General features: G+C 46.0%; 1 long non-coding RNA gene across 1 annotated transcript; it reads left to right on the top strand.

The window, feature by feature from the left end:
- The first annotated feature begins 11267 nt into the window (after nt 1-11267).
- Nucleotides 11268-17545, top strand: LOC140458990 (uncharacterized). Its single transcript, XR_011953799.1, has 2 exons — nt 11268-11364; nt 16725-17545. It is a non-coding gene; the product is annotated as an uncharacterized lncRNA (long non-coding RNA).
- Nucleotides 17546-17865: the final 320 nt, after the last annotated feature.

The following is a 17865-nucleotide window of genomic DNA, read 5'->3' as shown; positions in this document are numbered from 1 at the left end:
TTAGAGGGTTGGTGTGGACTTGTTTGGCCGAATGGCCTGTTTCCACACTGGAGATTCTATTCAGGTTATTGTCCAGTCCTGTCAACCATCCCTGTCTCTTGAACCTTGCCTCATCCCCAATACTCCCCATATATGTGTAATCTCCAACACACTCCTTGGCGATGTAAACTTCTCTAGTCTTTACAAAGATCGATATGACTGTCACCGCTTCCTGCTTTTAGAACCCTCTCTATAACTGTTGCCATTCATTACATCACTCCCAAACACTGTTCCATCCTGAAACCCCCAAAAACATTTATAACTCTGTAAATTCATCTGGACTATCTATACTTCCTTTTGACAATCCCGTTCTGAGACTTTCTCTATATCAAAAAAAGTCATTAAATGTAGGTAACCCTTATTATTGCAACCTCCCTCCAGCCTTACAGCACTGAGGATCTATAGAACCTTTTTCCAAACAGACAGCCATCTCTGTGTCTGTAATCTCCTCCACTCCCCATAATACATTCTCTCTGAGCTCCTTTGTAGTCCATTAAACAATCTTTAACACTGTCTGTGTCAGTGTAACCTTCATCAAAAACACAACCTTCTCTATCTGTGTAAATCCCTACACCAGTCCCTATCCCTCTCAGCTCCGTCTAACAATACAACCCTCCATGTCTGTGTATTCACCTTCAGTCCCTCCTCACCTCCCTATCTGTGTAACCTTCTCCATGCATTTTTGCTTCAGTCTCTTCAACTGTCCCTGTCGGTGTAATATTTTCCAATGCCGAAAACTCCCCTCTCTTTAACTTTCTCAGGCCACACATCCCTCACTATCTGTGACCTACTCCTGTCGGAGAACCCTCCCTCTGTGAACTGCACCAAATCTTCAACTCTCCATAAGCTCCTGCAGCTCTCACAGTCCTCCTTGTGGACGGAACCTCTTCCAGTCCCTAAAACACCATCAGTCTGTGGAGACCCTACCACCATCCCTATCTGTGTTATCCTCTCAGGTCCCTGCAACACTCCCGATCTGTAGATCCCACTCCAATGCCTGTGCCTCTCCCGATCGTGATCCTACAAGACTCATTTACAATGTAACATCCTCCCGTCACTATCACCCACCCTGTCAATGTAAGCTCCTCCTGTATCTCCAAACATTTACTCATCTCCATAACCTTCTCCAGCTCTTACCCCCATCTGTGTAAACGTCACTCTCCACTTTAACCCTCCCTACCGCAGGAACTTCCTCCTGTTTGTGCTATGCTCCCTTATCTGTGAAACTGTCTCCAACCAAACTTGCTACCCAATCTCTCAAAAAATAATCCAGATTCCACAGCCTCCATGTCTAAATAACCCCCAGAACCCATGCCTTCCTATATCTATAAACATCTTCAGTCACGATGACCCTCCATATCTCTGTTTGTTCCGCCAGGTGATACAAACCTCTTTATCTCTGTAATCTGCTCAGCTCCCTAAAACAGTCCCTGTCTGTGTAATCCAGCCCTGGCCTACAAACATCCTTATCCCTGTAAACTTCTCTATCCCTCCCAATATTCCCAACTCCATGAACCCCTGTCAGCCCTACAGCGCTCCACATTTCTGTAACCTCCTGTGGGTCTATGGTCCTCCTTCCCTGTGAAATCACCACCAGTCCCCACATCCCTCCCAATCTGGGTCCTCTGCTCCAGATCAGACCATTGCTTTCTCTGTAAACACCTTCGCTCCTGACAACTCTTCCCATTTGTGTAACCTCGTTCAGACCCCATACTCTCAAGCTTCCTGCATTGCAACCAAAACCACATGTTTATGTAATATCCACTATTGCTTAAACCTCCCCGACTCAGTAACCACTTGCAGTCTGAACAAAGCACCTAAACTGTGAAACCTCTCATTTCCCTACAATCCCACCTCCCTCCTCAAATGCCTTCATCACCATGAATCCTCACAATGACTGAAGCCTCCTTTTGGCATTGCAACCCTCCTAATGTCTGCAAAGTCCTCCTGTCCTGATATCCCTCCCTGACTCTGTAATCCCCACCACCCTCCAGTGCCCTTCGGGGGAACATGGCAGAGGAGAGAAGATTTGTAGCGTCTGGACCATATTACGGAGGTAGAATTCTGGAAATTACAGATTTGGTCTAATGTCTGTGGTGTGCAGATTATTGGCGAGGACTCTAAAGAAAGGATTTATGACTACTTGGAAAGCCATAGTTAAATTAGAGACAGCATGGGTTTGTGAGGGGCAGGTCATGCCTCACAAACCTTATTGAATTCTTTGAGGATATGACAGAATATTTTGATGGCTCATTCAGAAAAGAAGGAAAATTGGGATACAGGGAAATCTGTCTGTCTGGATACAGGATTGGATGGCCCAGAGAAGACAGAGGGTGGCAGCAGATGGACAGTATTGAGCCTGGAGCTCAGTGACCAGTGGGGTTCTGTAACAATCAGCTCTGGGACTCTGCTCTCTGTGATTTTTGTAAATGAATTGGATGTGGATGTTGGAGAGTGGGTTAGTAAGTTTGCCAATAACATGAAGGTTGGTGGAGTGGTGGGGAATGTGGAGGGCTGTTGTAGGTTGCAATGGGACATTGACAGGACACAGAGCTGGGCTGGAAGTGACAGATGGAGTCCAATCCGGAAAAGTGTGAAGTGATTTATTCTGGAAGGTCGAACCAGAATATAGAATACAGGGTGAAAGGCAAAATACTTGGCATTGTGGAGAAACAGAGAGATCATGGCGTCCATGTCCATAGATCCCTCAAAGTTGTCACGCACATTGATAGGGTTGATTAAAAAGGCATATGTTGTGTTGGCTTTTCTTAGCAAGGGGATCGATTTCAAGAGTCGTGAGGTTTTACTGCATCTTTCTAGCGACCTGGTGAGACCACACTTGGAATATTGTGTTCAGTTCTCAGCCCATCTTTACAGGAAGGATGTGCAAGTTTTAGAGAGCGTACACAGGAGATTTACTGGGATGCTGCCTGGAATGGAGGGCAGTTCTTATGAAAAAAAATTGAGGGAGCTAAGGCTTTTCTCATTGGAGTGAAGAAGGGGGTGGGGTGACTTGGTAGAGGTGAACAAGATGATGAGAGGCACAGAGAGAGTGAATAGTCAGAGACTTTTTCTCCTATGGCATAAATGGCTGTTACATGGCGGCATAATTTTAAGGTCATTGGAGGATGGATAAAAGGATAGAGATGGCAGGTGGTCGGATGGACTGCCAATGGTGGTAGTAAAATTAGACACATTCGGGACATCTAATAGACTCTTGGACAGACATTTGGATAGAGTAATATGAAGGGTATGTAGGCTAGTTTGATTTTACAGTCGGATAAAATGTTAGCAGAGCAGCATGGCCGAAGGGTCTTGTGCTGAACTGTTCTGTGTTCTATGTTCTGTCTGGTAAACTGGGTAAAAAGCTCAGATCAATGTAAAAGGATATGGCATTCAGGAGGAGCTAGTGAACTGGATACAAAAATTTGCTTGATGGTTGTAGACAGAGGGTGATGGGAGACATGTTGTTTTTCTGACTGGAGACATGTGACCAGCGGTGGAGTGGGTCCCCTGTTGTTTGTCATTTGGATAAATGGTTTGGATGGGAGTATTGGTTTCCTGGTAAGTCATTGTTTTGGGTGACACTGAAATTGGTGGTAAAGTGGTCAGTGGAGAAGGTTATCTATGATACAACAGGATGAACAGTCCTGCTGGGATAGTGGGCTGAAGAATAGCAGATGGAGTTTAATTAGATAAAGGTGAGGTGTTCCATTTTGGTGAAACAAACCAGGGTGGGACCTGTATAGTTAATGTTCGGGCCCTGGGGAGTGTTGTCTGTCAGAGACCCAGGGATGCAGGTACACAGTTCTTTGAATGTGGTGTCCCAGGTAGACAGGCTGGTGAAGCAGGCGTTTGGGATGGTTACCTTCACTGGGGAGAGCATTAAGAGTAAGAGTTGGGATGTCATGTTGTATCTGTAAAAGACATTGGTGGGGCCACCATTAAAACATTGTTGATCAGGAGGAAGAACTCATCTGGTTCACTAACCTCCTTTAGGGAAGGACATCAAATATTCTAACCTGGTCTGGCCGACATGTGACTCCAGACCCACAGCAATATGGCTGACTCTGAGCTACCCTCTGGGTAATTAGCAGTTGGGTCAAAGAATGTTAGTCCAGGTAGTGACAACCACATCGCATGACTGAATAAATAAAAATACATATGTCCCTTCCTACCTCTGCAAACACTTCCAGCTACAGCAATCTGTACTGGCTTTGTAACACCGTTCAGACCCTGACCACTCTCTGTAACACTCTCACCACCTCGAGCACCTTCACCTCCCCCTGTTTCTATTGTGTCAATAAACCCTGACCATGGTTCCCCTTCCCACTGCCCTCCTCCTGCTAGTATACCCTTTGCAATCTATTTAAAATTTACTCCGAAAACACTCTCTCACTTCAGGATTTTACGTACTTTTTGGTGATCCTCTCAGCCTCATCATCTAGTATGATCCCTTTTGTCCTGTGTGCGGGACCAGTGGGGATTTCTTGCTGAGGTTTATACTGTTTCAATGGAATGTCCTTCTGTTGAGTGTTTTACACTGTTCCTTCAAATGTTTTCTGCTGTCCATTTACAGACACATGTCTCAGTCTGTTTAGCCTGTTTACCTTGGTCAGTTCTCCTCTCACACACATGTAATTGGCTTTTTTGTTTCTAGTTGCAGCTTGTCCTCTGTGAATCCCTTTAAAACTTTATATTTCTTTAAACTGCACTTTATCACAATTTCCGGAATGATCTCTGCAGGTGACATGACTCATTCACTAAGTTTCATTACAAGGTCGCTCTGTGATAGTTATGTCCCTTAACAGTTGCACAATTCGTTTTTCAAAGAAACACTGAAAGAACATATAACCGAAGTCCTATTCCAAAAACAATGTTGAACGTGTGTTGTCCCAGATTATATGAATATTGACGTTTTCCAAAATTATCACAATGCCTTTTTTAAAAAATTCCAACGAGTCCCTGTGTAATGCAATGATGACCAATAGTATACTGTTCAGTGGCTAAAACTGTTCTGCTGCTTGTGTCCTTGGCAAGTAGTAATTTACATTCAGACTGACTCTACTTCATGATCTGCAGCCAAATGCTTTCTCTGTAATGCCTTTGGTATCCATTATTTTTAGTGTTACCCAATTTTTCCTGAGTTTCCGCAAGATTGTGAACCATTGAAAATTTTTGTTCACCCTATATCCATGTCTCCCTGGTGTCTAAATCTTTTATCTCTGTGTCACAAATCCATCTACCTTATTACAGTGACGTTGTCCATTTAAAAAAAAATAACTTACTCTTTCCCACAGTTTTCTGTCACAAATCTTTTCGCTGATGTACAATTTTAGTTAAACTCTGTCCCATCCTGTTCCTTTCTGCTTGTCTTCAGCCACATCCCCATGCTGTTCCATTGCTTCACCATTTCTCTTTGGATTTGGAAAGTTCCTTTCACCTGAACCCTGTCCCAGCATCCTCTCTGTCAGTTTAAAGCCCTGTCCATAAACCTACTGACATGATTGGCCAGGACCCTGGTCCCAGCACGGTTCCAGTGGGACCATCCTAATGGATTATTTATTAAATCAGGTATGAGATGTGGGTGTCTCTGGCTGACCAGCCTTTCTTGCCCAGTCCTAGCTGCCCTTGAACTGAGTAACTTGCTTGGCCTTTGAAGAGGGTAATTGGGAGGCAAATACTTTGCTGTGGCCAAGTCGTGCAGTAAACGTGAGGGTGGACAGATGTCCTTTTCTGAATGACATAGCAGCCTGGGATACATTTCCCTGGGCACTGGGGATTTCTCCACCTTTATGCCTGTGAAAACATTTAATACCTCCTCCTTATTGATCTTAACATATTCTGGAACCTCAGCATCCCAACTGAAATCCCCGGCGACAGTGTCTTTCACCTGTGTGAACACAGATGGGAAGTATTCATTGAAGACCTCACCTGCTTCCTCTGTCTCCATGCACAGATTGTCCCTTTGGTTTCTCACAGGCCTCCCTCTTTCGTTGGGAATCCTCTGACTCTCACGATGCTGATAAAATACTTATGGCTTTTCTGCAATCGTATCTGCCAAATATATTTCATGACCATTGTTTGTCCCTCATTTTCCACAATCCCCTTGCACTCTCTATACTTGTGAAGGGCTTCACCTGATTTTATTGCACTGTATTTCCTTTATCAAACTCACGACATCACTTGATCAGTATTCCCTGGACTTGCTGCCTTTATAATTCACTCTTCAAGGAGCACACTGGCCCTGCGTTCTCAATGCATCACTTTAAAATACTCCACTTTCCTAACATGGACCCAACTGCAGGGAGTTCCTCCCAGTCTATGTTAGCCAGATCCTCTGTAATGATTGTGATACTGATAGGAGGCACAGTTGTGAGGGGGACAGACAGGAGACTGTGTGGATCCAGAAGAGACCCCAGGATGGTGTGCTGCCTCCCAGGTACCAGGGTCAAGGATGTCTCTGAGTCATTATTGAACATTATGAAGTGGGAGGGTGAACATCCAGAGGTCATTGTGCACATCGGTCCACATGACAGAGGTAGACAAAGGGATGGGGTCCTGTGAAATGAGTACAGGGAGTCAGGTGAGAAGTTAAAAAAGCAGGATATTGACCTTAATGATCTCCTGATTACTCCCAGTGCCAAGTGCCAGTGAGGATAGAAATAGAAAGGTAGGCTGGATTGATGTGTGGCTGAGGAGTTGGTATAGTGGGCAGGGTTTTCAGTTCAGGGGTCATTGGGATCTCTTCTGGGGTAGAGGGGACCGGTACAAAGGGGATGGTTTGCATTTGAAGCAAAGGGGCACAAGTATCCCAGGGAGGAGATTAGCTCGTGTTACCCAGGAGGATTTAAACTAGTTTGAGACTCTGAGTGAGAGAGGGACCATCGAAAACTCAGGGGAAATACATCAGCCATCAAGAGCAAGTTACCTATTCAGGATATCCAGGGGCACAGTTGAGGGAGGGAAAGATATCTGGTTTAAAGGGCATTTATTTCAACACACGAGGCCTGACTGGTAAGGCAGACGAGCTCAGAGCATGGATTAGCTCTGGGGACTGGGATATTATAGCCATAATAGAAACATGGCTGAGAGAAGGGCAGGACTGGCAGCTCAGTGTTCCAGGATAAAGAAACTACAGGCGTGACAGAAGGGCAAGTAAGTGAGGAGGGGGAGATGTCCTTTTGATTCGGAAGGACATGATACCTGTGTATCGAGACAATTCTGTTAAGCAGTCATCAAATGAGGCCATAAATTTAAAAGTTAGAAACAAAGAGCAGGCGGTCAGTCTGCTGGGATCGTGTTCTAGACCCTCAAATAACCAGCAGGTACGAGAGGAGCAAATGTGTAGTGAGTTTGCAGGCACCTATGAAAATAATAGAGTAGTATTGGATGGAGATTTTAACTTCCCCTGGATTGGCTGGGTCACCCAGAGTGTAAAAGGCCCACACTGGGTGGAATTTGTAAAATGTGACCAAGAAAGTTTCCTCAATCAAGACGTAGAGGGCGCTATGCTACTCAGGGGGGTGCAACACTGGACCTCTCCTCAGAAAATGGTGGGCGGCACGGTGGCACAGTGGTTAGCACTGCTGCCTCACAGCGCCAGATGACCCAGGTTCAATTCCCACCTCAGGCGACTGACTGTGTGGAGTTTGCACATTCTCCCTGTGTCTGCGTGGGTTTCCTCTGGGTGCTCCAGTTTCCTCCCACAGTCCAAAGATGTGCAGGTCAGGTGAATTGGCCATGCTAAATTGCCCTTAGTGTTCGGTGTAGGGGAATGGGTCTGAGTGGGTTGCTCTTCGGAGGGTCGGTGTGGACTTGTTGGGCCGAAGGGCCTGTTTCCACACTGTAAGTAATCTAATCTAAAATGAGGTCAGGCAATTGAGTGAAGCGTCAGTCGGAGAGCACATTGCGTCCAGTCACCACAACTGTCTTTGTTTTAACATCGTTGTGGAAAAAGATCAGACAGGTTGACAGATTTAGGTCTTAAACTGGAACTGGGCCAATATTGGGGCCATTGAGCAGCGGTTGATTGGGTGAAGGTAAAACTCACACAACACTAGGGTATAGTCCAGATGGTTTACAGTGGAACCTCGATTATCTGAACGAGATGGGCGGGCACTATTTCGTTCAGATAATTGATTATTCGGTTAATCGATTCAATACCTTTCCTCTGGGGCTCGGAGTTTTCAGTCCAGTCTGCTCCCTGTTCAGGTGACTAGGCAGCAGCAAGCCATGAACGAGCCCCCACACCCTGTCAGACACCCAAAAACACACCCCGCTCACCTCCAAACCCATCCAACACCGCCCCCATCCGCCTCTCAACGTCACCCCCCCAAACCCGTCCCAACAGAGAATTCTGCCCCCAAAACCGTCTGACACCACTCTCCACCTGCCGCCTGCCCCCAACTCCCAGACACATCCTACATCACCCTTAGCCCATCCCCAAACCCGTTCAACACCGCCCCCCCCCCGCCCACCACACGCATCGTCAATCCATGTCCACACCCATGCCCCATAAGTGTTACCCAGGTAAGCGGATAGTGAAGAAGGTGTTTGGTATGCTTGCCTTTATTGGTCAGAGCATTGATTATAGGAGTTTGGAGGTCATGTTGCAGCTGTACAGCACACTGGTTAGGGCACTTTTGGGATATTTCAAGCAGTTCTGGTCTTATTCCTATTGGAAGGATGTTGTGAAACTTGAAATTGTTTAGAAAAGTTTTACAAGGATGTTGCCAGGATTGGAGGATTTGTGCTATTGGGAGAGGCTGAAACGTCTGAGACTGTTTTCCCTGGAGCGTCAGAGGCTAAGGGGTGACATTCTTGAGGTTTATAAAATCATGAGGGGCATGGATAGGATAAACAGGCAAGGTCTTTTCCCTGGGGTAGTGGAGACCAGAAATGGAGGGCGTAGGTTTAGGGTGAGCGATGAAAGATTTAAAAGGGACCTAAGGGGCAACCTTTTCACGCAGAGTGTGGTTATGTATGGAATGTACTGCCAGAGGAAGTGGTGGAGTCTGGTACAATTGCAGCATTCAAAAAGCATCTGGATTGGTATATGAATAAAACCGGTTTATTGGGATATGGGCCAAGTGCTGGCAGATGGGACGAGATTAGGAAAGGACATCTGGTCGGCGTGGACGAGTTGGACCGAAGGGTCCGTTTATGTGCTGTACGTCTCTAGGTCTCTCTGGCTCTAAATGTGTTCCACTGTTCATTTACAGCCTGACATTTCAGTCTGTTCCCCCTGTTTACCTTGGTCAGTTCTCTCTCAAACTCATATAATGGGCTTTGTTAGTGATGCTCGGGTGTGCTTTATGGTCACTTTAAAATGTCATAATCTCTTTGAATTCTGGTATAATTTCTTGGAGGATCTCGATGTGATATTACTCATTCACTCAGCTTCATCACCCAACGGTCGATCTGAGATAATTACATCCCTAGCTATTTGCAGAATGTGTTATTCAAAGAAACATTGACAAAATCATTCAAGGAGGATCTCGGATAATATCAGTCTTGCCAATGTGTCTGTCCCAGATTATACAAAGATTGAAGTCTCCAAAAAGTATCACACCACCTTTGCTACAATTTGTAATGAATTCCTGTTTAATGCAGGGATGAGCAAAGAAATACTGCAAGGCAGCATAAAAACTGTTCTCCTGCTTGTGTTTTTGACACATAGCAATCAGAATTTGTATTCGGGCTGATTCAGCTGCATAATCTGAGGCCAAATGCTTTCTCTGTAATGCCTTTGTTATCCATTAGTGTCAGGGTTCCCATCTTGCTTTTCCATTCTGCCTGAGATCCTGTCAGGTTGTTTACTGTTGAATATTTATGTTCCACCTTTTGTTCACCCTGTAATCACGTCTGTCTTGTGACTAAGTCTCATTTATCTCTGTGTCCCAAGTCTATTACTTTATTGTGGTTACTTTGTCCATTCCAAATCAAAACAACATTATAATTTCCTCTTCCCCACAATGTCCTGTCACAAACCGATTCATTAATGTACAGTTTTAGTTAAACTCTGTCCCTTCCTGTTCTTTTTTAGATTAGATTAGATTAGATTACTTACAGTGTGGAAACAGGCCCTTCGGCCCAACAAGTCCACACCGCCCCGCCGAAGCGTAACCCACCCATACCCCTACATCTACATCTACATCTACCCCTTACCTAACACTACGGGCAATTTAGCATGGCCAATTCACCTGACCTGCACATCTTTGGACTGTGGGAGGAAACCGGAGCACCCGGAGGAAACCCACGCAGACACGGGGAGAACGTGCAAACTCCACACAGTCAGTCGCCTGAGGCGGGAATTGAACCCGGGTCTCTGGCGCTGTGAGGCAGCAGTGCTAACCACTGCATGTGGTTTTCTGCATGTCTTCAGCCACATTCCCATGCTTTTCCGAGGCTTCACATTTTCTCTTTGGATTTGGAAAGCTCCTTTCACCTGAACCCTGTCCCTGCACCCTCCATGTCAGTTTAAAGCCCTGTCCATAAACCTACCAACATGATTGGCTAGGACACTGCTCCCAGCAGTGTTGATTTTAAATCACTCATGGGATGTTGCTGTCTCTGGCTGGCCAGCATCGCATGCCCACCCTGACCAGCCTTAGAGCTGAGTGGCTTCCCAGATCATTACAGTGGGCATTTGAGTGTCAATCCCATTGCGCTGGGTCTGGATTCATATGTAGGCCAGACAGGCAGCCTAGAACAGATTTGCTTACTGAAACGTTATTATTAAGTGGTTAGATGGGTATCCCTGACTCTGGCATTAAATTAGGAAAGGATATCTGGTCGGCGTTAAATTCTGGATGAACAGTCTAGTGAGAGTAAAGGAGGTCATTGCCTGGTCTACTGATAGCTCCCTCATCCCTGAGTACTGCTCCCAGAGCACCTTCTTCCAGACCGTGGTTTGATCCTGATGCCTTCCTGCACTCTGGTGATATCACACAGTCTCTCTCCATGTGGTATCTGTCACTGTGAGGGTCTAATTGATGCTGGTGACTGCACCTTTTGCAGCTACTCCAGATCCTGAGCCAACAGAATTCTCCACTCCAGGGAGATGAGGCAACTCAGACCAGGGATGGAGACTGGGGTTTTCCAAATCTCTGTGGGACTCAGTGCCATTCTCCAAGTGTAACCCTCACTACATCAGTCGAATTTCCCATTCTGTCTGTTTCTCTATCTCCTGTAGATATTCAGGATGCTCCTGACTCAACAGAATTCCCAATTCCTGTCTCGTCCATCACCACATTGAAGACAGTTGGTCAGCCAGAGAGATGGAGAGTGAGATCTGGAGCCTTCAGTAAATCCTGCAGCGAGGTAAGATCACTCACAGTGAACAGAGCAGAGTGTATTTAAGGGATCAAACTTTGGTCCAGAAGATATGACATCGATACAGTGTTGAAGCATGAACACAGAGTATGATGGTCTCAGGCTCAATCCCCACCTCTTGTTAATTTACATCTCTGTTGTATTGAGCCTTCCTATGTCAATACAGTAAGTTGACTGTTATCAATCCAGGCCTGTGCTGTCTTAGTGAGGATCAGTTCAACAGAGGGGAAAACAGGCCTCCCTTAAGGAGATGGTATTGAAACATGGGATCTTTCTGTTCTATATTCCCTCCTCACGCTATCTCTTGTCATGCGATAGAGTCATACAGCAAGGAAACATGCCTTTCGGTCTAACTTGTTTGTGCCAATGTCTTGTAATTCCCAGAAATTTTCCTATTTCTGTTACCTCCACCCCTCCCAAATTCCCGCTGTATATTTGAAACCTACTCCGATGCTGACGACTCTCCCTTTATGTAAATTGCTCCAATGTCTATAACATGCCCAAGCTCAGTAATCTCATCCTGCACTCAGTACAATAATTCCCATTTCTGTAGTTTTGCACGATACTTACAGTGCACCCATCTCTGTAAAATCCTCCAGCCTGGAGCAAAATACGCACCTGTGTACCTTCCTCAAGCCCCAAGAAAACATGATATCACTGTAACCTTCTGCAGTTCCGATCACACTCCTGCCTCCTGGCCTATAGTACCACACGACCACAGTAAACTTCTCCCAACCCTACCCACCTCCTTATTGATATGAGCACCTCCAGAACCTTTTCAAGCCACAGCAGCACTCCACATCTCTGTTTGCTCGTCCACTCCCTACAGTCCTCCCAGCACCTCAAACACTCTCCCTTTCTGTAACTCTGCAATTTTGGCAGCACGGTGGCTCAGTGGTGAGCGATGGTGCCTCACAGTGCCAGGGACCCAGGTTCGATTCCAGCGTTAGGTGACTGTCTGTCTGTGTGGAGTTTGATCCTTCTCCCTGTGTCTGCGTGGGTTTCCTCCAGATGTTCCAGTTTCCTCCCACAGTCCAAAGATGTGCAGGACAGGTGAATCGGCCATGCTAAATTTCCCATAGTGTTAGTTGCATTGTCGGAGAGAAGTGGGTCTGGGTGGATTACTCTTTGGAGAGTTGGCGTGGACTTGTTGGGCCGAAGTACCTGTTCTCATGCTGTAGGGAACCTAATCTAAATTCTCCCTTTGCGTTCCATATTACTGTACCTAAATATATCCCTCTATCCATAATCAGCCCCAACCCCTTCAAACCTCCGAGTCTCTGTGAACTCCCACAGCTCCAACATCCCTCCTTAACTGTGTAAACTTTTCCATTCCTGAAACACTCTGAAAATGTGGACATCCTACAAACCTCCCTATTTGCGTAATCCTCTCAGGACCCTGTAAAATCCCCGATCTGTGGAACCAGCTCCAATTCTTGTGACTCTCCTGACCAGTTTCTACAAGACTTCCTATCTATGAAACATTCTCCCGTCGCTATCACCCGCCCTGTCAATGTAAGCTCCTCCGGTCTCCCCACCAATCTAATCATCTCCATAATCTTCTCCAGCTCTTAGACCCCTATCTGTGTAAACGTTACACTCCCCTACAACCATCCCTCAAGCTGAAACCTCCTCCAGTGTCTGCAATACTCCCTATCTGTGTTAGTATCTCCAGGATCTATTGCTGTTCCTGTCTCTGTAAGCTCTGACAGATTGTACAGCTTGCCGGTCCATATTCTTTCCAGAACCTCAGCATCTGACATCAACAAAAGTCTTCATTAACTACAGCCTTCCATATCTCTGTTCTTTCCTCAATTCTATACAACTCTCTTAATCTCTGTTAGTAACACAATTCCATAAAATACCCCCTGCCTGTGTAAACTGACCCAATCCGACAGTGAGAAGCCTCACTGTCCTTTTGATCACCTGTAGTCCCTTCAGATCTCCCTGTATCTTCCCTGACTCCGTTGAATACAGCCCATCTCATGTTATAACTCCTCTAACTCATATGTTCCTCCCCATCTCTGTGATATTCTTCAGTTACTGCAATTCTCATTCTTTATCTCCAGAGTTTCCAATCCCCCTGATCGATGTAAGGTTATTGATCCCTTACAGCATGTTTAACACCTGTAGCAGCCGTCAACTCCTCAACGCACCCTGTCCCTGAAACCTCCTCAAATATTACAGCTCACTGTCTTTGTAGTATCTTCCAGTATCTGCAACCCAGTTGATTTCTGTAACCTCCTCCAGAACAGCACTCCACATCTCTGTGTAACTGATGGGAATGCTGTAAACCTGCCTTCACAGTCCTCAGCAACTCTCTGAACTTATGCAGCCCTACAACCCTCAGTATCTCTGGCTCCTCCAATCCCTACACTTCTCCCTGGCTGTGTGAACTAATCCAGCCCCTTCAACCCTCCCTATCTCACTCACTCCTGCAGCTCCAACTCTTGTCCATGTCAGTATAATTCCCAGCACCAACAATCCTCCCGGTCTCTATAAACTCCTGCAGCTCCAACTACCACCCCTACCTGTGTACTCTCCAGTCCCTCCAATCCTCCCTTTCTCTCTAAACTCCTGTAGCTCCAATACCACCCCATCTGTCTTCTCTCCAGTGCCTATAATACTCCCTTTCTCTAAAAACTTCTGTAGCTCCAACTACTACTGTGTAATCTCTAGTCCCTATATTCCTCCCGGTCTTTGTAAATCCTTCAAAACTGATAATCCTGTAACTCTACTTGACATCTTTCAGCCCGACCACCATCTGATCTCTGACCACCGAACTCTGTAACATCCTCCAGTCTCTACAGCCCAGCTTTTCTCTCTTAGCTTGTCTGGTAACTGTATTCCCCTTCATCTCCGGTTACAGATTCTTGCTCAGTGAAACAATGTCTCAGTACCGAATCTGTCAGAACACAAAAATCTTTGGTGTATCAATAAATTTGCCTCATTTTCTAAATTTTAACGATGGCAAGTTCAACCTCTCCACCTCTTCTCATCAATATCCCTCCATTTTGAAGAGCAGCCTGGTGAACCTTCTCTGGGCTGCCTCCAATGCAAGGGCATTTTCCCTCCAGATAGGGGACCAAACCTGTTCACAGTATTCTCAGTGCGGGCTGACTGGAGTCCTCTATATTTAGTACAAGCCTTCCCTATTTTTTATTCTCCATTCTCTTTGAAATCAATGCCAGCATTCCATTTACATTCTCTATGTCCTGCTGGCCCTGTATGCAACCTTTCTGAGATTTATACACCAGGATTCCCACGTTGTACCATAGCGTAGCTTTCTGCAGTCGATCTGAAACCAAGAGCTGACAGCAATAATCACAAAAGTGCTGGGATGTATGTTAAACGAGATGCCAGAAATACTAACTGCACACTTAGAAACCTATGGAATATAAGCGCAGTCCATAAGACCATCATATATAGGGGTAGAATTAGACCATTTAATCCATCAGGTCTATTCCACTATTCCATTGTGTATGAATTGTTTCTCAACCCCACTCTCCCACTCCCTGTAACCCTTGATCTCCTTATTCATCCAGAACCTGCTTATCTCTGAGTAAGATACACTGAATCACTTAGCATCCACAGCCCCATGAGACAGTGAGTTCCACAGATCCATCACCCTCTGGCTGAATAAATTCCTCCACATCTCTGTTCTAAAGGGCCGTCCCTTCACTCTGAAGCTGTGCCCTTGGCCCCTAGTCTCTCCTGCTCATGGAAACATCTTGTCCCCGTCCACTCCATCCAGGCCCCTCAGTATTCTGTAAGTTTGAATGAGATTCTGCCGTCGCCTCTGAAACTTCATCAAGTGCAGACCCAGAGACTTCACCTGCTCCTCATATGACACAAATTTCATCCCTGAGATCTTTCTTGGAAACCCATTTCTCGTACCCCTTCACATCCTTTGTTCAGACTCTTAATGAATAACGTGTAGAGTGTAGTCCCAACACTGATTCCTGCGGAGCTCCCCCATCACCAGTTCCCATCGTGAAAAAGACCCCTTTCTTCACACTCTCTGCCTTGTGCCAATCAGACAAATCCTCTATCCATGTTCTGCATTTTGTTCTGAAACGGAAATTTCATTTCACACCCACTGCTGGATTTATTTTTCTGTCTGGGTGTAAACAGCAGAGTTTCCCCATTCCCTTCCCATCTGTAATTCCCTGGAGAAGGTGGTGGGGAGCTGCCTTCCTGACCCATTGCAGTCCTTTGGGTGTAGGGCCAGACACAGTGCTGGGAGGATGGAGCATGGCCTGGAGGGCACCTTGGAAATGTTGGTGTTCCCGTGCACCCGGAGCTCCTGTCCTTCCAGGGTATAGTGGTTCCGGGTTTGTGAAGTGCTGTTGAAAGATCCTTCCTGAGTGACCTCAGTGCTACTTGTAGATCTTTTATTCCTTCATTCATTGGTGAACATGAGCTTTGTTGGCTGAGCCAGCATTTATTGTTGAGTTTGAGTTGTCCCTGAGAAGGTGGTGGTGAGCTGCCTTCCTGAGCCACTGCTGTTGTTATCTGTGTACCCTCCAGCAGGCGCTACCACACTCCTCATGTCTGTAACTGCATCGAGAGAATGCAGCTCTCCCTTTCATATCTGACATCCTCCCTGCCATATAAATCTGACAGTTCCTCACAATATCTCACCTCCTCCTTTCCCATCTGTGCTAGAGATCACTGAAATTTCTTTATTCTTGTTTAAACTTCTGATCACCCAAAATCTCTCCCTTTTTAAATTTGTAACTCCTTCAGTTTCTGTTACTCTCCATATAACTGCAATCAATGATAGAACAGGTTCCCTTCCTTAAATCTCGATAATTACAATGGTTGGATGTGTTAAATTGGCACTTTTCTTCCTCCTTCTCCATCTCAGGACTTCCAGCCCCTACAATCCCACTATTTGGAATGCTCCCATTCTCTGCACCTCCTCGTGTTCTGAGGGTCCTTGAAAACCACCAGTGCCCTAAAGGTTTATATTTCCCCCAGTTACTGCAAGTCTTCTCACTCTGTCACATCCAAGTCTGTCACATCCATGTCTCCATCCAAGTTTCCAGGACCAAACAACACTTGCTGGATGTCAATTTCCTTTTATTGAAGTCTACACATCACCGTAACCAGTTCAGAAAAAGCCCTTTAGACTCTACATAGCTCTGTCATGAACAAGCCACAAGGTCTCTGTTTCCTTTGCCTTCTTCAGTGTCTGAAACTCTCACTGTATCTTCCAGTAAACGTCTTTAGTTACTACAGGTCTTCCTAGCTCCCCAGATAACCCGTTCCATCCCATATAGCTCGCTCAATCACTGTAACACCCTCTGCTCTGTCTAATTTTCCTCTCTTCCACTGTTTTCCAGGCACAACGGTGATTCTGTAAGGCAGCAGTGCAGAATGGGATGTTATAAATCTCAGCTGAGGCTTGAGGCCTACCATTACCTGGGAGTCCCAAGGACAGAGAACCTGAGAGAGATCAGCACAGAGCGGGTGAATATAAATCAGCAGCGAGGATCGAGGCCGACTGGGACTTGAAGTTGGAGAAGCAGCAGAGCAGGAGGCTCGAAATCAGCACTGAGTCACAGAGGGAGTGACCGTGTGATGGAGCAACTTGGAGCAGAAGCATGAGGATCACTCACACCTGGGAGTTACAGAGGCAGCAAAGTGGGAGGATAGAAATCAGCACTGAAGATCATGGCCTTATCGTGCCTGGGAGTCACAGAGACAGTGACCCTGTGAGGGAATGGAATGGAGGGGGAGCTGGAGGATTACACGTATCTGGGAGTCAGAAAGACGGTGACCCTGTGAGGAAATAGAGTGGAGTTGGACCTGGAGGAGGACATGTACCTGGAAGTCATAGAGACAGTGACCCTGTGCGGGAGCAGAGTGGAGTGGGAGCTGGAGGATTATACGTACCTGGGAGTCACAGAGACGGTGACCCTGTGAGGGAGCAGAGTGGAGTGGGAGCTGGAGGATTATACGTACCTGGGAGTCACAGAGACGGTGACCCTGTGAGGGAGCAGAGTGGAGTGGGAGCTGGAGGATTATACGTACCTGGGAGTCAGAGAGATAACTTTCTGCTGCTGGGACCTGCCTGCACCGAGTTTCAAAGAAATGCAAGAGCCATCACAGAAAAGGCTGTAAAGTCACTGGCTGATAAATACACTGTTATTAGTGACTGTCAGTTAATTGTTGTAAGTCAGAAATAAGAGGGACAAGTGACATTGTGAGCCAATATAGTAAATTACCCTCAGTAAGCCACAGTTGAATAAGGGACTTCACCCTATTGCTATTTCCCGAATGTTAACTTCATTCGAAATAATTAATTAAGTTTTTCCAGACATGTTGTATTTTAAGACATGGTAAGACATACTTGTCAGATGGAAAATGTGTTCTGCTACATTGGGAAGTCATAGCGCCCTGCTCGTGTCCTAGATGGACACTGGGTCAGGGAGCTCAGACAGTGACTAGAGACTCTATGGGAGACCTGTGATGCTGAGAGTT

Source organism: Chiloscyllium punctatum, chromosome 34, assembly GCF_047496795.1.
Source record: "Chiloscyllium punctatum isolate Juve2018m chromosome 34, sChiPun1.3, whole genome shotgun sequence".
NCBI lineage: Eukaryota > Metazoa > Chordata > Chondrichthyes > Orectolobiformes > Hemiscylliidae > Chiloscyllium > Chiloscyllium punctatum.
Note: the sequence above shows the minus strand (reverse complement) of the source record. Positions and strands in the feature narration are given on the sequence as shown.